The sequence below is a fragment of the Cibotium barometz genome, chromosome 47 (assembly GCF_041138505.1).
Source record: "Cibotium barometz isolate CiBa-2024 chromosome 47, ASM4113850v1, whole genome shotgun sequence".
Lineage (NCBI taxonomy): Eukaryota > Viridiplantae > Streptophyta > Polypodiopsida > Cyatheales > Cibotiaceae > Cibotium > Cibotium barometz.
In genome coordinates, this window is record NC_141092.1 from 18,222,829 (window position 1) to 18,243,496 (window position 20,668).

Consider the following 20,668-nt stretch of genomic DNA (forward strand, 5'->3'; position numbering starts at 1 on the left):
TTTGCCACCAAAAACAACGCACTCAATCATCCATCGAGATTTTGACCATGCTTCCAAGGGTGAAGCGACATCTGTACATGCTTATCATCTTTATCTTTGGTTCTATTGGCTGGAACTATCCTGGAATGTGAACATATGCTCCTTGTGGTAGACCACACCTGCGTGAGCATTCAACCATGGGTTGCTTAGAATAGCATCCACCTCATCCAATTGTGCCACCTTGAACAAACAATCCCCAAAAGCCAGCAAGGCATCCTCCAACGTCTCAGCAACCGCAAATCAGTTTTGACTTCTTCCGCTTCCCTCTGATCATCACAGTGGCTAAGATCATGCCACTAGTGTTGTCCATCGTCGTAGCAGCTTCAGCTGCTCAACCACATGGTCCTGGATGATGTCCTGTAAGGCTCCTCCTTCAAAGAGTAACCTTGAGTATTGGGAGAACCGGAGAGCCGTGTATGTGGGAAAGTTTGAAGCCCGCGAACCGGAGTGAAGAATGCCTCCACTTTGGTATATGTTTGGGCCAGCAGAGAAAATTTGGAGAGATTTAGTGTGCAATCCTTTTCCCTCGCAAGAGTATTTACTTGCAACCTTACCATTTTTTCAAAGCTTCAATGACCAACATTGGCCATTTCTGTCCACAGCCAGCCACCTCTGAATGGCGTGTATGCGGTCTCGTCTGGCTGTACTTGCCGGTACAGGCAGCAGAGCACCGTCGACAAGAAAAGCACAAAACACATAATGAAAACCTTAACATACGTTCTCCTTGTGAAGGTAGTCTATCGATCCCGTGAATGAAAGAAAATTGTTGCTGGTCTGTCACCACCAACCAGCATTCTGCACTTGGATGTGCACTATGAACAGGTGCAGAACCAAAGACCCGAAACCATGCAGTGTCGTGTCGTGCCCGTCTGGCACCAAGCTTGGGATGCACTGGCATGGCCAAGCGTGCACCCAGTTTTGGGCAAAACCCAAAATGGCCCGCAATTTGCACTTTTGGAGTCCGCCCAGCCCATGCGTCGTCCTCTGCTGGTCGGCCTGCTCGACTGCCTCGTCCTGGCCCCGTATAAGGGTAGATCCAGCCCCACTCATGACACCTTTCATGCATTGCAGCCCTCAGCTCTGGCAGCCTCCAAGCAGCCCACCAGGAAGCAGGAAGGGTCATCTATCTGTGTGATCTTCTGTGGCAGCCCACAAGGAGAAAATGCAAGTTCCTTCAGTTCAGTCAGTGTTCCAAAGACAAGTCAGTGAGCTGGATAACAGATACGGAGCAAGAGAAATCAGTTAAGAGTGATGAGTGAGAAAAATGCCTCCACTTTAGTATTATGTTTGTTGGGAGGGAGAGATTGAGTGTGCAATCCTTTTTCCATTTTTCCAAAAGCTTCAATGACCAACAATGAGTGAATGGCCTGTATGCAGTACTGTAACAGCACCATCCATCGACGGCGGCGAAGCACAAACAAACATAAGTTTTCCTTGCTTGTGAAGGTAGGTAGAGTCTTATCAATCCTATGAAAACTGTCGCTACCTGCATCACCAAGAAGGCCAGATGCCTTAGTACCAGAAGAAGAGGAGTCTCAGAACTTAGTAGAGTACCAGGAGCTCCATAGAGACTATTATTGCTATTGCATAGACTCAAAAGCTGCTTCAACAACCAAAGGGTCAGGTCAGTGGGGATTGATATTTTGAATTGAAGTGTACCCGATTGGGAAGTGGACCTTCCGCTGGCTGCTGCTGCTGCATCATCTGCGACGACGGGGAGAAGCGCAGGGCTTTTGAAGGAGGCAGAGTATGTGGAGGCGTTCCGTTCTTTGCCGTGTGCGAGAGAGAGATCATCATCATATCCTCCATCCGATCTCCCTCTCTTCTGCCAAAATCCCACGCTCTTTCTTTCGCGCGCGCGCAGGCAGAGGACCTTCCTTCCAGTTTGGAGTTTTTATATAATTATCTTGGGTGCGCCGGGCCTCTGAGGCAGTGCAAAACAGAGGCGACGCGCGCAGCCCCCGGGCAGCAAGCTGCCGGAAGGGGCCTGCCCCCATGAAAGAAATTAGGTTAATATCATGTGGCCCGATGGGCCACGTATCAGATATTAAACTGATAAGAACAGATACTGCACTTCATCTCAGCCATGAGGCCGAGAATGGCACGAGCCTCCCGATGCTCACCCCACGCCTTTTATACCAGCCCACGCACGGCTTCCCTTTATGGGATCGATAGATAGATCACCCGCTGCCCGCGAGATTTCTACGCGCATGTGCGTCACGGCTTGATTCAAACTTTACTTATGCTCTTGGTCATCTCTAACAAGAGCATAAGTAAATTTCCGTTAAGAGGGAGACACAAAGCCATGAGACCCCACATGACCTCTACACGTGTATCCCCTCACTCGTTGCTTTTGATTTCTTGCCAGCCTTTTTTGGATAAGAAAACGACCTCACCTGCTCAGCGAATTAACGGGACGATAAACCACCAAACGAGATGTAACGTAGAACAATCACTTGCCTTTTGTGTAACTCGGGGAAGAAGAGTAGTCTTGAAACTTGTAGTGTGCTTAGCAAGTTTTGATCTTGAAGTTCTTTTCCTTTTTCTTCTTCTTCTTTTTTTTTAAATATTTTTTTTTGGGGGGGCTTTAATCAAGATTTTCTTTTATTACTAACCTGCTTAATAAATACTTGCTAAATTTCAAAAAGACCAGTATTCTTTATTTTCTCTGCAAAACCTTAAAAAGACCTTATTCTTTTACGCACAAAAAAGAAGAAGAAGAAGAAGAAGCCTTAATAGTCCTAAAAAGAACCACATTTTCGTAAGGTGAAAGAATCTAATAAACAACCTACACACAATACGAGGTTATTGCAAGAAGAGGCTTAAGATATTGCAGGCTCAAATAAGTATGTCCGGGGGGTTATCACTTCTTCTTCTTCTTCCAGTATTGAGACAGAGTGTTCCTCGGTCAACAAGCATCATGGGTCCCTCATCCTCTGAGCGTTTCCACAGACTCTAGCACGGCCATCTCCGATCATACGCCCTTGCAATGGAGCAAACTGATGGGGAGGAACTGGAACCGACTCCGTTTCCTACTAGGAAATCGAGAGTTAATAACCTTCTACTTATTACATATGATCTGTTTGTTGAATACACTGAGAGGAAGCCATTGGGAGGCTGAAAAGGGAGAGGCATGTCGGATGGATCACGGAGGCCATACAAAAGGTGGGTACCTTTAAGAAAGCCATACATTAGAAGGCACTCCACATGAAACACCCTTAAGATATGAACCTCAACAGCCACCAAGCTAGGTAAGAGTGGTCCAAGATCATCCTATCTTACATGTCCCTTTGCAAAACACACAAATCTAGGTGGGAGTAGCATCGTTTCCAGAACTAGTACAAGTGGAAAGAAAGACAAATAGAGAAGCTAGTAAGTTCATGAAGAATAGAGGGTTTTTAATTTATGGATGGAATTAGAGAATATTCCTTTTTCCATAAACTTAATGTAACTATTAGAAATTTCTCCTTGCTGTACAAAACAACTCTACCAAAAGCCAACCTAAGCACTATTCTAGGTGAGTGTCTACGGTTATGACCTAAGTCTCTACCATAACCTTCTTGGTAAACTAGTCCAAAAACTTATAATCTAATCTCATAAATAAGATTTTTAAGTAATCACGCAGCTCTCACCTTCTCTTTATGCATTTCACCTTCACTGCCTCTCATTTTCTTGATGAAATCATAGCAGCGCGCACCCTCGAGCTCTCTCGTGCTGATACAATGCTCTGCCACCTTATCGGATGAATTGCCTCATCTAGCATGGCTCCCCCTCCTTCCTTATCCTTGACCCATAAGAAGGAGCCCCAAGTGTCACAGCTTTTGAGTCGCTTGCATTTTCGAGAAGACATCTACAACAAGGTTTTTGACAAAGAAATCAAAATGCAGGACATCACCACATCATTTGGGAGATCACTTGCTCAAGGAAGAGCATCATCATCACTCATGTCGTAATATATGGAAAGCTTCTTGAGCTTCCCCTCGAGCTTCCCCTTTCAGCATCCTGTGTGCTCAATAGAACCATCTCTACGGAGGTCTTCCAAATCATGGACGACAAACCATTAAGATTAAAAAAAGGTTCAATAAATTCTAAAAAGACCAATATTCTTAATTTCTATGCAAAGCCTTAGAAGTCCTAAAAAGAGTAATAAATACTCCTTAAATTTCAAAAATACCAATATTCTTAATTTTTTACATAAAACCTCAAAGTCTTAAGGTAAATAAGGATCACATTTTAGAAAGGTGAAAGAATTTAATAAACAACATGCACATGCAAGAAGAGGCTTACGATAATGATACAACAAATAAAACCTTAGAAAAATTATAAGAAATATGTATAAGATACACAAATCCTCTGGGTATTAGAATAAAAGCTTGTGTGTGCGGGTGCATATGTGTAATTATAAATGTAATAATAATTTGAGGCTATAAAGTAATTCAAAAACATCAATTTCTAAAAACCAATACAAAAAAAGGGTTGGTTTAAATAAATTATATGAGAGCAATATCTTTGAGGTAATCATCCAAGAAAATAATTTACTCAAGCAGTTTTGTTGCCTATGCCCAACATTGAAAAAGATCTCACCTGCTAAGTAAAAAAACGAACGATAAACCACCAAATGAGATATAACGTAGAACAAGCACTTCTTTTATGTAACTACGAGAAGAGTAGTTTCGAAACATGCAGTGTGCTTAGCAAGTATTGATCTTGAAGTTATCTCTAGTGGAATTAAAAATCTTGTTGCTTTAATCAAAATTTTAAAAAAAGGTTTAATAAAACTTGTTAAATGTCAAAAAGACCAATATTCTTAATTTTTAGTGCAAAACCTTAAAAGTTCTAAAAAGACCAATAAATACTTCGTAAATTCCAAAAATACCAATATTCTTAATTTGTTTTACGCAAAACCTGAAAGAATTTAATAAACAACCAACACAAGTAAGAGGTTATTGCAAGAAGAGGCTTAAGATATTGATACAAGAAATAAAACCTTACAAAAATTCTAAGAAGTATGTATAAGATACACAAATCCTCTAGGTATAAGAATAAAAGCATCTGCATGCATGTGCACATGCATAATTATATATTTAATGATAATTTGAGAATATAGAGGAATTTAAAAAGATTAATTTCTACAAACCAATAGAGTAATGTGCATTCATTCATGGGGTCGAAGAAGTTGGAGATGTAAAGAAGAAAGATATTATCTCGACTAGCTCAAATAAAGAAGAAAGATATTATCTCGACTAGCTCAAATAAAGAAGAAAGATATTCATTCATGGGGTCAAAGAAGTTGGATATATAAAGAAGAAAGATATTATCTCGAATAAAGAAGAAAGATATTCATTCATGGGGTCGAAGAAGTTGGAGATGTAAAGAAGAAAGATATTATCTCGACTAGCTCAAATAAAGAAGAAAGATATTCATTCATGGGGTCAAAGAAGTTGGATATATAAAGAAGAAAGATATTATCTCCACTAGCTCAAATAAGCTTCTCGAGGACGAGAGGGATTCTTCAAATTCTAAGAAACTAAAGAAAGTCCATAGAAGATTTACAAGACTAACTCTACTCCCTAATACATTAGTTTAAATTCATGTTTCCTTGATGAAAAATATCAAGAAGACACCTGAGCCACAAAGGTATGCAAAACTGAAAGGAAACATGAATGAGGGGATGAACCGACTCCGTTTCCTACTAGGAAATTGAGAGTTTAGAACCTTCTACTTAGAGATGATCTATTTGTTGAATACACAGAGGAAGCCATTAGGAGGCTGAAAAAGGAGAGGTATGTCAGATGGATCATGGAGGTACTTTGCCAATGAAAAGGAGAGGTATGTCGGATGGATCATGGAGGCACGGATGCATACTAGCAACGTCTCACAAAGCGAGGACAATGTGCACCATTTTATCTAGGTAGGGTCTCCATAGTTTCATGACAAAAACAACTCCTAGTAACTCATTCGAATCCTTGACAACTCATTTGAATCCTTGACAACTCGCGCCATTTGAGGGAAAGAGCATAAAGCCAAACTTAAGAAGCTTAGAAGGGCAATCGACTGTAACATCTTAGGCAAACGAAGACAGTTTCGAGGTCGAACTAGCCAAACTCTGGTTCAATTCCAATCAGGCAAGGAGTTTAAGAAAAAATTAGGATTTATTGATAGTGGCATGCACATCACAGTCTAATGTCCTATGAGACTTGGACCTCATTAGGTAGGCCCACAGTCACTCCCACCACTGCACAAGTGCATGGTTCAAGAAGGTAACTTTGTGTATGGGTACATGTAAGAGCTAACCTTCAGTATTGAAGACAACATGTTCGAGTCCACATTCTCATGATCTCCGTGAAGGAACTATAGCTAAAGAAATCCTTTTGGGAAGAAGCTGGAAAAGCCATAACAATTTCTACATTCATTCAGATTTCCCACGAGGCTGCATTGGGATAGTAGGGATCTCAAGTCATTCTATCTCTAATAGAACACAAGCCTATGAACCTTACTGTGATGAAAATGCATTGTGTAGCACCTGCACCTTTCACCATAGTGCCAGTTTTTTACCCTTCATCCTTAGAGTCCAATGAAAAAGAATACTCATCCTCAAAACGTTGCCAAATACCTTGGTAGAAAACCACAGGCTTTTGCTTACAAAAGGTGGGTACCTAAAGAAAGCCATACACTATGGTTGGAAGGCTCTAGAAGCACTTCACATGAAACACCCTTTAGATATGAACCTCAACAGCCACCAAGCTAGGTAAGAGTGGTCCAAGATCATCCTATCTCACATGTCCCTTTGCAAAACACACAAATCCAGGTGGGAGTAGCGTTGTTTCTAGAACGACTAGTACAAGTGGAAAGAAAGACAAATAACAAAGCTGGTACGTTCATGAAGAATAGAGGGTTTTAATTTATGGACGGAATTAGAGCGTATTCTTTTTTCCATAAACTTAAGGCAACTATTAGAAATTTCTCCTAGCTGTAGAAAACACAAATTTCTCCTAGCTGTAGAAATTTCTCCTAGCTGTAGAAATTTCTCCTAGCTGTAGAAAACACAAATTTCTCCTAACTATTAGAAATTTCTCCCTAGCTGTAAAAATCTATAAGAAATATGTATAAGATACACAAATCCTCTGGGTATTAGAATAAAATCTTGTGCATGTGGGCGCATATGCATAATTATAAATGTAATAATAATTTGAGGATATAAAGTAACTTAAAAACGTCATTTCTAAAAACCAACAGAAAAAAAGGGTTGGTTTAAACAAATTATATGAGAGCAATATCTTTGAGGTAATCATCCAATAAAATAATTTTCTCAAGCGGTTTTGTTGCATGCGCCCAACATTGAAAAAAATCTCAACAGCTAAGCAAATTAATGCAATGAATCACCAAACGAGATGTAACGTAGAACAAGCACTTCTTTTGTGTAACTGGGAGAAGAGTAGTTTTGAATCATGTAGTGTGCTTAGCAAGTATTGATCTTGATGTTATCTTTAGTGGAATTAAATTTTTTGTTGCTTTAATCAAGATTTTAAAAAAAGGTTTAACAAAAATACTTGTTAAATTTCAAAAGGACCAATATTCTTAATTTTCTATGCAAAACCTTAAAAGTTCTAAAAAGACCAATAAATACTTTGTAAGTTCCAAAAATGCTTTTATGACCTAGTAACTCTAGGTCATAAAAGCATGTGCGTACATGTGTGCACGCTTAATTATAAATATAACAATAATTTGAGAATATAGAGGAATTTAAAAAGATTAATTTTAAAAAAACCAGTAGAGTAATGTGCATTCATTCATGGGGGGTCGAAGAAGGTGGAGATATAAAGAAGAAAAATATTATCTCCACTAGCTCAAATAAAGAAGAAAGATATTCATTCATGGGGTCAAAGAAGTTAGATATATAAAGAAGAAAGATATTTATATCCACGAGCTCAAATAAGCTTCTCAAGGACAAGAGCGATTCTTCAAATTCTAAGGAACTAAAGCAAGTCCCTAGAAGATTTACAAGACTAACTCTACTCCCTAATACATTAGTTTAAAGTCATGTTTCCTTAATGAAAAATATCAAGAAGACACCTAAGCCACAAAGGTATGCAAAATTGAAAGGAAACAAACATTGGGAAGAAGAAATGAATGAGGGGATGAAAAGAGGGAGTGGGTATTGCAAACTAAAGCTTGTTGGTTGAAGTGTGAAAAAACTGCCCTTGAACCTAGAGGTGTCTCTGTTAAAATGGTTGACGATTCTCTAGAAAGACCATTTGGAAAAGTTAGCAAAATGTGCATGGAAACAAGTGGAATTAAGCCATTGATGATCCATGATTGGGGAACCAATGACATTTATCTAAGAAATAACGAGCAAATGATTAATGTCAACTTGGCTAATCATAGTGCTCACCTAGTCTTCTCACCCAGTCATCACTAGATCTCCCATTGATCTAGAATCGGACACAACATCTCATTCGAGAAAATCCCTAGAGGCAAGTGTTTTGTCTAATGTGTAAAGGCAAGATTTTAGATCTTAAACAATGAATTTTTTTTGAGTTAGCGTAGATCTTAAAAAGTTAACATTATAAATGAAGGCCTTAGCGTAGATCTTAAAAAGATTGAAGCTGAAGTGAACGAACAAAAAAAGGAAATCATGTTAGTTCTAGATCCCACTTATTATGAGAATTGAATGCAACTATTGTCAACCCTAGATGTGATCTAACACAAAATGAGACGCAAATTTGTAAATTCCAAAGGTGAGAGAATTTCATTGTACATGTTGAATGCATCATGTTGTGAAGTAGCTCTAATGGAAGAAAGGAGATAACTCAGTGAGGCTCACATAAAGCCTACTACAACCTTGGAAACATATTGTGTGCAAGTCAATACGGTTAAAGCCATTGCACTCCAGTATGATGAAAAAGAAACAAAACCCGGCCTGCCACCATCTCTAGCTAGGGTTCATAACAAAATAAGGTATTACACAAGCATTGGGGCTAGTAGATTCAGAACAAAAGAAATAAAACCCCTAGGGTTTAGAACAAAAATGGGGATTGGGATTGGTAGATTCAAGAATGTCTTACAAAACTTCGCTACCTCTTGGCCATCCGAAGCTACAAGATATTAACATAAAAATTAATTCATTTGGTGAAATGACTGAAGAAGTGATCCTAAGCCGCAATTGGATCACTTTAGAAATAATCCCTTCGAAGGTAGTTTCTAGGTGATTAATGCAAATGAAATGACTAAAGAAGTGATCCTAAGCCGTAATTGCATGGCTTAAAACAAGTGCCACATTAATTGGATAGATCACACCTTGGTGTTGAATCTATCTCCAGAGACCATTCCATTACCTCTACAACCGAAACTTAGTAAATGTCTTTGAAAAACAAAGTTGATTCAATCTCTTTTCTTAAACTTGTTGTGGATCTAACTCCACTAACATAGATACATGGTCACACCGAACCCTTTTGATAAGGAAGCCATAAAAAAGACACCCAAAAGTCAAGACCAAAAGGGCAGTTCAAAGGTGGACCCCCACTGGCAACTGTTGTCACACTACTTGGGTACCCTCATCAGACCATAAAGAAGGAGTAGTTCTCCAATCAAAGAAGAAGGGGAACGAAGTCAAAACGAAAGTGTTATCAAAGGTAAAAATCTAAATCATTGATGACCTCATCAAGGCACTACCCTCAACTTCTAGTCAATAATTAATACATTGACCAAACTTGCTTAAAGTAATTGGAGCATCAAAGCATCATAAAAAGCAACTCAAACCTCTAGGAAGGCCATAAATTTCAAAGTAGTAAATGTAGGATCCCTCCCTAACCCCTCAAAAGGTATGACTAAATTCTTCTAATATCATTCAATTTTGTAGAGAGAGTAATAACTTAGAAAGAGAAAAATGATTTTTCTAGCTGTGTAAATAGTAAGTTTCTCTTTAATCCCAAGAAATAAAAAGGGCAAGAAGATTGTAGAATGAGGACCAAACTAGTAATATCTTGAAGATTGTGTTCTATCAATCACTACCTTATAAGGAGTGGGGTTTTATTAGACTACTTAAAACTAACTTTTGAAGTTTGGTAAGCCATTAAAATCTTTAATGATATAATTAAGAAATGTTTGAAGCTTTTTGGCTAGAAGACATTATATTTACCCTAAAAAAAGTTAGAGAGAGAAAATGTGAGTTTTGTTAATACAGTTGAGCAAGATTCTTCTTCTTAATCTTAAGAACTTAAGTGTCCATTCAGAATTTAAATTAGAAATCCATTAGGCAAGAAAAACTAGAGAGAGCCTAGAAAAACTAGAGAGAGGCTCTCCACAGAAACACTCCTTGTGCAAGACCACCCATCATAGAAAATTCTTAATATAAATTGCAATAGGGATAATTTCGAAGGTTCCCATTTTGTGTGTTCTTCAGATCGTTGTTATTACCACTTTTTAGCCCCATTTATAACTTCAAGGTACGTTTTCAAAGTCTTTAACGTCGTTTGATTCTTGGGGGAGATCCCAAAAAGGGGTGGCTACAAGAAGGAGTATTTTATTGTAATTTTTACATTAAAAAAATAGGGAGAGGCTTAAATCATGGGATATTTTCAAGTATGAGAGCCAACTAGACCTAAAACTAGCCATTTTGGTTCCCTTTTCTTGTTAATTATGACCAAGTAAAAGTCTATGGTAGATCCTTAAAAGGGAAGCCGCCTCATGTATAAAGAGAAGGGAGGGTAGAGCCAATTGGACCCAAAACTGGCCATTTTGGTCCTTTTCTTGTCCAATTATGACCAAGTAAAATTCTAAGGTAGATCGGCAAAAGGGGAAGCCCGCCTCATCTATAAAAAGAAGGGAGGGATAGAGCAAAAAATATCCTTTCTAGAAGGAAACCCATACTCTTCCAAAAAAATCTCATTATCTTCTCCCTCACTCTAGGGAGAGGCTAATCTAATCGAGGTAACCATGATTCTAGTTCTTAAGCATGTGTAGTTAATATTTTATTTAATTAATTCAATTATACAAGAGTGATAATCCTCATCCCAATACTGGAGCCCCTCGAAAAGTTCTTGTTTGAGATCACTAATTCGTAAAATATTTAAATATAGCTCTATCTCATCATCATGGCCTTCATTGTGGGTACATCTTTACTAGCACCCATGATTACTACAAGCAGCAAGTAAGGGTCTAAGTCCTTTAAAAAAAAGTTTGACATAGCTATATGCAAGACTATATCCTTTCATTTCTTTGTTCCCTATCTTGTCAACTATTTTATTAAGGTACATTAACATCATCTTGACTATTGGAATTGAACAAATCCATACACAAGTTGAGATGGAAAAATTTCCAAACAATCCTTTAGTGTCTAAAAAACTAATTAGAAAGCTAAAAAAGATGTTTTTATTATTTGAATTTTATGTATAATAAGACTTAATCACCCCAGTCTAAGTCGGTTCTACATGGGAGAGTTCTAATATGTTTATGTGATACAAAATAAGATCAAAGTTAATATATAGATCGATGGGGCTTAAAGGCTGGGAAGTAGGGGTGCGTACAGAACTGTTGTATCCACTACTTCAAGTATCCCTTAAATCATGGTGAGAATGATGTTCTCATGGGCGATGGTGGATTGCCAAGGGTAAGGAAAAATGTGAACCATCAGTGTCCCTGATCCTCTTGAGTTGGAAATAAGAGTTCTTCAAAATTGATAGTTAGGGAAATTTGTTTAGGTTTAGATTGAGAAGCAAGATGCTCAAAAGCGAAGGCGGTCATCTGGTCATCTGGTCTTCCACCAGAGATAGCCCTTGCACTCTAGCTAAATGAGGTCACGCCATCTGAAAACATTTAAGTGTAAGTTTTGGTATTAACATCTTCTTATTCTTCTTTGAACATCTTCTTCTTAAGGTGTTTATAGCCTTAAATTCATGGTGTTAACAAAATTGATTTGTACAATTGAGTCCATAAAAAGAAGCGTTGATAATATTATTGAAGGTTTTTACAAAACTAGCTCTTATGTCTTCTTTTAGAATTGTTAAGCTCTTGATTACATATTGTGAGTGATGAGTGCTGACCTTGGATATACATATTGACATGTAGACTCTCTGGCATGGCACAAAATAAGTGAAGACTTCATCTAATACCATATCGATCAGAGAGTGATCCAAGGATGACTGCTTCTTGTATAACTCTAAGTTTCTCCAATATCATGACGAGAGAAATATTTCTCTTTAATTTTGGGTTGGGTCCACGGCATTGTCTCCCTGTGCACATAGGAAGTCTACGCTTATTTGGTTCCAAGGAAAATAGATCTTCAAAATTACTTCACTCACTTGAGGAGAACAGTTCCACAAAATGTTTGGCTAGCTCATTGTGTTCATGCACACCCTTAGATGAAAGGTGATTAAACTCAAACGATATCATTTCATTTTCTATAGATAATCCCGAGATGTGGGCTTTAGGCCTTCTAAAAGAAAAAAAGGAAAAACTTTATTCATAAATCTATGTTTATATCTATCTAGATTGATGACAATTCTTAGCATAAGATATATATAGTTTCTTTATGATTTTAAATCCTTGGTTTTGATACAAAATGTGAGACCCCTACCCTCTACATCTAAATGATAGCATGGCAGTAGAATTTAAACTGATGTGAGACCCCTACCCTCTACATCTAAATAATGAAATGGCAATGGAATTTAAACCGAGGGTAGAGAGTCTCACCCGTCTCGAGACCTTATATCACATTATCCCAATGCTTGAATAACCCTGTATCCCCAAAAAAATTGTTTGGGAAAATCCTTATGAGGGAAATGTGTATAATTCTACGAGATTATTCCCATAATAATTCTCAAAACAAGTCCATTAGAGGCTCCCCGAGGCTCAATGGCGATGTCTTGTTCTACGAGATTATTCCCATAATAATTCTCAAAACAAGTCCATTAGAGGCTCCCCGAGGCTCAATGGCGATGTCTTGTTCCCTCGATTATGAGGAAATTTTCTCTCCCCTGAACGTTCCTAAATTACTATATTTTCCCCAAGTTTTTCATTTGAAAAGACATTTATCTCAGAGTACGATTCATACGATCCCTTTGCTGATACGATGTAGATTCAACCAAGGAAGTTATGTTTCTATCTATTATTTTTTTACTTTTTGGATCCATTTGACCAAGCCTAGCCCCATCCAATTGCTTGGGTCTAGCCTACACCCAACCACTTAGTTGTGGATCCATTTAATAGTTAGGGAAGGTTGTGCTCAGGTACAAGGGAGTCGAGTTCCCATGCCCCCTAGCTGGCACCGCAATTCCATACAAGCATTGAAGATAGGCACTCCATTCCTAAAGTAAAATGTTGCTTACTTTTTTAAATCCTTTAACATTGGGAATTCCATTAGTTTTCTCTCATAACCCATGTTATTTTTTATATCTTTTACCTGATAAGGTATCTTGAGTACTTTATGTCTTAATTAAACTTTAAAACCAATTTCTTTAGATCTTAAATAAGATTCAAGACCAATTCCTTTAGGTCCTTTGTTTGCTTTTTTTTCTTGTTCAACCTACCAAGGGGTTACATCCTCGATAGATGGTCCTATAAGTCAGATCAAGCAACTGGTGGCGGCATGACCCTATACATTCTACCAGTGGGGTAGATGGTTCCCATGCCGGCACTCATGGGAAACATAACCTTTTTACTCTCTATCAAAAAGGGCTCATCCATAGTTCATGGTCCCCATAAGGATCCACTTATGCACGATAACTCCCTTACCACACTGAGGATCCTTTGTGGGACTACCTCATACGGCAATCTTATTAAACTTGTGTACTTTTATGACTTCCTTTATAAGGGTGATCAGAGATTTAATTTATTGTAGGGTTCTTTTTTAAAACTTTGTCAAATTTAGCTTAAGTCTATTACATGATCGATATGCACTAGAATTAAATCCTCTCATTGAGGTCACTTTCTAGAGTATCTGCATTTTCTAGGTCTTTCTTTCAATTTGGTTGTTTTTAAACATGCGTAAATAAGTAGATTAAGACACTATCTATCTTGATACCTATAGGGGATATTGAGGTGATACCCCAAATTGTAATCATTTTCCACACGAGTTGGAAATTGTAGGCGTAGTAGATCATTATTGGGTCTTAGACATTGACAATACCTTTGATGACAGTGAATTCTGTGAGGAAGTCCTAGAACTCGATTTGCTTCTACCTGCCCACAAAATTTGCATCCCTGAAGAAATTATTATCCTTAGAAGCCTTGCTAACTTTTAAAGGATCAAGGCAAAGTATGGTCTTGTATAACTTGGAACTCCCGTTTTGGGCTATGATTATAAATAAGTGTTTGTATTCAGCTTAGAGCTTGTCTTTTCTAATATAATCTTTTGCATCCCTTATAAAAAGTGAAATAATGAGATTCTAAAAATCAACTTGTGGCAACTATCTTGACAATTATAAGTTATTTTTCCAATGGCATCTATTTAATAAGGAAGTTACAGATCGTCTTGTGATGGCCAACTCAACAATTATATGGCATCTATTTAATAAGGAAGTTGTAGATCGTCTTGTGATGGCCAAATCAACAATTACGTAGTGCTAGTGTGCTGATGAGCATGAAAGAAAGCTTGATAGATCCTCCAAATGAGATTGCAAGGAAAGGGAGCCACATTTACTTCCACTCTTTTTTTTTACTTCATTGCCATTATTTCTTTAGGAATTTTTTATTCGGACTATCGAACGCACTCTAATGGTAGTGGTAGAGTCTTGAAAACATAGTCCTTTGGTTATCTAGCTTTTTCTTTATTACCATTGTGTCCTCAATGTTATTTTGGATCATTGAACACACACTAATGGAAATGGTAGAGTATCATGGTTTATCCTCAAGATTATCTTAATTGGATCATTGAACACACACTAATGGTAATGGTGGGGTATCATGCTTTATCCTTTATCTGTAACTTTGAATAGTCACGACACTTAGGTTTTTCGCTCCTAAAATATATTCTTAGGAAGAAAATGGCTTTATTTCAAGGTTATTTTAGTTGGATCATTGAAAACACACTAATGGTAATGATAGGGTATCATGCTTTATCCTTTATCTATAACTTTGAATAGTAGACACATGTTTTTTCCTCCTAAAATATCTCCTAAGGATGCAAACGGCTAGTATGATAAATGGTGGAGCTCATGTATATCATCCCCATCTACTATTATTCATGGACTCATAGCTTGTATCAAATATGAATCTTTTCATGAGACCTTCATACTTTGAGGCCGATGATAATTTTGAAAAGTTTTTGCTCCTTAAATTAGGTTTTTGTGGGAGAAGGTCGTACTGCCACTATACCGCCCTTATAACACACCCTTTAATCAATATAAGTGGTGTAGATAGGTCATGTTTAGGGAATCTCATGGAAATCTATAAACTTTTGGGGGCTCAACCAAACTTTGGTAAGTACCAGGTATCCTCACCCCTAATCACAAAAAGTAGCTCCTCCCATTTGGCTCCCTTGGTGTTTGTATTGCCATCTCAACGGTCCTTCGTTGCCTTTACTATGTTGATGCCTCCCCCATGCGCCATAAATCTTACAGGTAGAAGATCTTGATGCACCTCAATCCAAAGTTGGTTGAGCCTCTTTCCCCACCATTAGGGGAAAACATGTTGAGGAGACCAACATGTTTCTCCCTAAGACAAAGCAACACCCACTAGGCTCTACCTACCTAGGATGACAATAATCACATCCATCACCTTGGTAAGAAGGTGGCCGCTATAGAATTGCACACTGCACCTTCCATGTGTGTAATAAAATGATAAACACACAAAATTTAAAAAAAAATATGGTACCAACATACCATCTATACACTCAAATATAAGTGGTGCCACTATTTAATTGGTTTAGAGTTCTTGATCTACATGCAATCATTTCGATACTTGCTCACTCAGTCTCAGTAGGACTTATCTCCTTTCAAGCTTTGTTGATGACACTTTCCTTTTTAGTTCATCTTTAATATTGATAATGTGTAAGGTAATAAGGAGAATTTTGTTATCGACGTGCTTAGTCAAAGGCCACATTGAAGAGAAACTTTCTCATTTCATCTTTCATATTGATTATGTGTAAGGTAAGTTTCAAGAATCTTCTTGCTCTCTAGCAATTAGCCATGGTGCTAGTGGTTACCTTCTTGCTCTCTAGCAAGTAACCATAATCCTAGTGGTTAGACCACTTGCCTTGGATCATGGAAGTCTCTAATGAAGAAGCTAGAGAGGCCAAGAGGTGTGTCAATCCCTCTTATTTGAGCCCTTTCTCTATTCAACTAAGTAATCCTTCCAAAAGACAATGATTAAGGTAGAAAGCTTGAACCACCTTCTTCTCCAATCATGCTCAATCACTCTCTCACTCAAGCAAGCAAGCATGCACACTCAACACATTCCGTCCACACACACAAGCATGAATCCTACAATCAAGCAAGCAAGAGCTCAAGAGAAGAAGAAATCTTTGCACTTGAGAAATGATCGAATTCTCCCATCCACATTATCAAAAGTTGTATATATACAAATGGGCTTTGCGCGACCACCCATATTAAATAGGTTCCCAATTCATATCTCTACCCATATATACAAGGCTTGTGGATGTGGATAGCTTTTAATACATCGTTGGCCCATGACCATACATAATGTGAATACATCCTAGGCCAGACAAGGATTTTGGATATAAGAAAAGGAGTTAACAACTCCCCTGCCTAGACCTACTTTTGTCCTTGGAAGCTGTAAATATGATGGGCATGCTGATGAGAGGATCTTGACTTCATCTTCGCCCCCGCGACAACCTCATCATGTGAAAAATGTGGACATTCTCTCTCTAGCTCCTTCACCACTACCTCTAGCCCAGCCCACCACTACCCCTCCTATAAGCTCCACCACCATGCTCAACCCAGCCCACCACTACCCCTCCTATAAGCTCCACCACCACGCTCAACCCAGCCACTTTCTCCCCTGTAGCCCAACTTAGCTCCTCCCTTCTCTCTCTCTCTCTCTCTTCTCTCTCTGTCCCCCTCCCACCCTCTTCCCCCTCTCATTATTTCTCCCTTATCCACCCTCCCTCTCACTCTCTCTCCTTCCCTCTCTCCTTCCCTTTATCTCTCTCCCAACCTCTTCCTCCCTCTCCTTCCACTCTCTCTCTCTCTCTCTCTCTCTCTCTCTCTCTCTCTCTCTATGCATAATCTCTCCTCTCCTCTCCTCTCCTCTTCCTTCCGTCTCTCCCTCTCGCCCTATGCATAATCTCTCCTTCTCTCTCTCTCTCTCTCTCTCTCTCTCTCTCTCTCTCTCTCTCTCTCTCTCTCTCCTTCCCTATGCATAATCTCTCCTCTTCTCTTCCCTCTGTCTCTCCCTCTCCTTCCCTATGCATAATCTCTCCTCTTCTCTTCCCTCTGTCTCTCCCTCTCTCACCATCTTTACTTAATACTTAGAATTTTGGGTGATGACATCTCCTCTTAGAATTTTTGGGTATGACATCTCCTCTTAGAATTTTGGGTGTAAAATTTTCACTCTCACTTAGAGAAAGGTGTCCTCTCTTGTCAGTGGCTCACCCTAACCCCCTGGAAACAAATCTAACAAGAGATTACCTCGTGAGCTGCAACTGTCATAAGGATCTAATGGCCGAGCTCGTAACCCTTGAGGTCTCCAAGCTCTACAACTCCTTGAGAAGCGATTCCACTATGTCTCTGCCGAGCGTTGTCACACTGCCGCATTGCACTACGTGTACTTGTCCCTCCTCTCACCTCACCTCACATCACTCACACACACTCACTAGCATGCATTAGAGAGAGATTAGCAAGAGCAAGACTCTATTGCACAATGGGGGAGTATCCTTGTATTATGAGAGATATTAACTTATATACATGGCCATAAGTGTTCACACTCACTTAAACTGTGGTTTTGGCTGACTGGGCACATTAGGCTCATAAGAGGCCTAATGCTATTACAATGACCACTCTCATAACATATCCATGAAGTACATCACTTGGAAATTCATCCTAACTTGCTACCACACCCTCTTGAAGTGGAAATTGCCTTAAGTATTCCATCGGACCATTACAGGTGCCCATCTCCAAGTTGTAGATTTGGACGCCATTGCTTCATATCTTGAATGTATGACCTTTTGGTGTATCTACCTTGACTCCTTTGATATAAGATAATGGTAGCATCTCTTGTTAACCCTAGAAATGGGTTAACATTTCCCCCCTTGCTTCTGATGGCGATCGCGTCCTCGTGATCGTGTTGAAGGCTGTTGTGAATTGGCATTCTTTGTTGATGGTTTAGATGTTGAGTGATGTTCAATGGTCGTTGTTCCTCCAGAAAGAATAAGAAAGGGGAGTTAATAAATGAAAAGAATAGTAGTTTATTGGGAATTCCTATGGGTTGGGAGGGTGGGGTTTTTGGCCACCAATGATTGCATTTTTATATTTTAGTTGAGCATGTTTTTTTTGGCTCACTTTGTTTTTGGCAATCATAAGAAAGGTGCAAGGTTACATGTGATTTGTGTTAGTGGTGTAGCTAAGAGATGTTAATGATGGGGAGAAGAGAAGGAAGGATATGGAGGAACGTAGACAAAATCATAAAAATGAGATTGTGTTTCTCAGTTCCTCATTTGATTCATTGAAACAACATTCATCATTTGAAGAAATTGGCCTTTGATGATGCCCATTTGTGTGGCAGGATTCTTGTCAAATGTTGTTGAGTAGGGCCTATTCCTACATGCTTATTCCCATGTGCTTTTTATTTTTTATGTATAATTAAGTGCTCTTACAAAGCAAATATACATGAAATACAAGAATTGAGTCATATAGACTCTTAATGAACTGCTCTGTGTTGAAGTAGCCAATTGTTGGCTAGGATTGAAAGAATTACGTTGACTTGCAAGGCTAATATAGATATCTTCACTAAGGATTGGAGATCATTGATTTGTAAACATAGTAGCATCATTTGGAGAGGTTTGTAATTTGAAGGAAAATTCCAGGCGATGGATTGTACCATTGACCAAGCTTTCACCCACCATGGCCTCCCATACAGAGATGTACCTGGAAATTTGTCGATGGTGAGGCTTTGGTGAAAATGTCCTCCAGTGCATGAGTGTGGATATGTACTCATGGAGTAGCTGCGACATTGATTTAGCCAAAATTATAGTAAGCTATGAGCGGAACAAAAATATAATGGCTATTGAAGAGCGTTGGGAGTTACTTAAGCTGTGAAGTGTTAAGTTGTGAATGGGTTAGCGTGCAAAATTGCTTAAGTTGTGAAAGGCTTAACACGTGAAGGAGCTTAAGCCGTGAAAGGCTTAATATGTGAGATGCTTAAGCTGTGAGATGGCTTAACTCGTGAGATTTTTAAGCCGTGCAAAGGCTTAACCCATCAGATTGTAGGGTTTTAGTTGTGTGAGATTGCGAAGTTTTACCTGTGAGATTGTAGGGTTTTACCCTGATGGTTTTTTATTTTAAACGATTCTATATGACTTGCAAGCAACAGGTTCTTTTGCACTTATGCTTCACATCTAGAGGGGTGAAAAGAGCATTATGAGTTTATCTTTGATGTACTAAAAAGTCTTCGTTTACAGACTTAGGTATTGTTTCTTGAATTTGTGGCTCAATTATTATTGAGGCAATAGGTAAGACTTCTGGGTGGTTGCCAATGGGGTGACTAAATACACCAACTCTTGTGTAGGTGTTGTAAGCACGAGAGGGGTTGAGTGACTTGCTTGATATTGATTGGGTTTCCATTCTTGTCGAACTTTAGGTGAAGCTGTTGGGGTTAAAGTCGGGGGTCAGGCGGCAACCATACGATGGGATTACCATCATAGTATCCTTGTTGTTAAAGCACGTGCACAGGCACCCATCTTTGGATGAGCATTATAAATTGGTGGCTAATGATTTTGGTGCTGAGGCTTATTTCTTTATGCAGGCTTAGGGGACCTTTTGGTTTGCTTGGAAACCCAAGCTATGTTATTTTCTTTGTAGTACCCTTGTGCTTTCTTGCAGTAATCTTTTGGGTACCCACGCTTGTTGATATGTTGGAGTTCTTTGAAAAACTCGCATAGGCTTTTGTGGACGGTGTAGTGGAGTACTTTTATTTTTCCTTGGCCTCTAAGTACTGTGTTGAGGAAGAAGCTTTCTCTGTCAAGGCACCCAAATTTGATTGGCACCTTCATAGTAGCCTTGAGATACAAGTAGCTGCTTCTCCACCCACATTTTGATACTATTAAGATACCTGGATTTTGGTTATCTTGGTGGATTTTTCTTTTTGGTGAAAGTGGAAGGTTTTGGGCCCTCCTTCAAATTGGTTGGTGTTGAGGCTGTAGGTTTTAGACTTATGGGCATTGTTGAAGATGAGGTTTGAGTGGTGGCTACTGATGTGGAGGCTTTTCAGCATATTGCCATCTCCAATTGCAAAGATGGCAACTATGATTGCGGTGGCTGTAACTAAAGGCTGGTTTTTACATAAGATGGATGTAAAAAATGCATTCTTGCATGGTGACTTGTAAGGAGAAAGGATCAGCCACCTGGTTTTGAGGATACAAGTAACCCCAGAGTATGTATGTAAGCTTTGTAAGGCCTTGTATGGGCTAAAGCAAGCTCCACAAGCATGGCATGATAAGATTGATGAGTATATTATC

At 38.9% G+C, this 20,668-nt stretch overlaps 1 long non-coding RNA gene and 1 other non-coding gene across 2 annotated transcripts; both read right to left on the reverse strand.

Moving 5' to 3' along the window:
- Positions 1–1,294: 1,294 nt before the first annotated feature.
- On the reverse strand, positions 1,295–2,037 carry LOC147611449 (uncharacterized). Its single transcript, XR_015263756.1, has 2 exons — positions 1,699–2,037; positions 1,295–1,525 (listed from the first exon to the last, which is right to left on the reverse strand). It is a non-coding gene; the product is annotated as an uncharacterized LOC147611449 (long non-coding RNA).
- On the reverse strand, positions 1,946–2,143 carry LOC147611450 (U2 spliceosomal RNA). The gene has a single exon (XR_015263840.1). It is a non-coding gene; the product is annotated as a U2 spliceosomal RNA (small nuclear RNA).
- Positions 2,144–20,668: the final 18,525 nt, after the last annotated feature.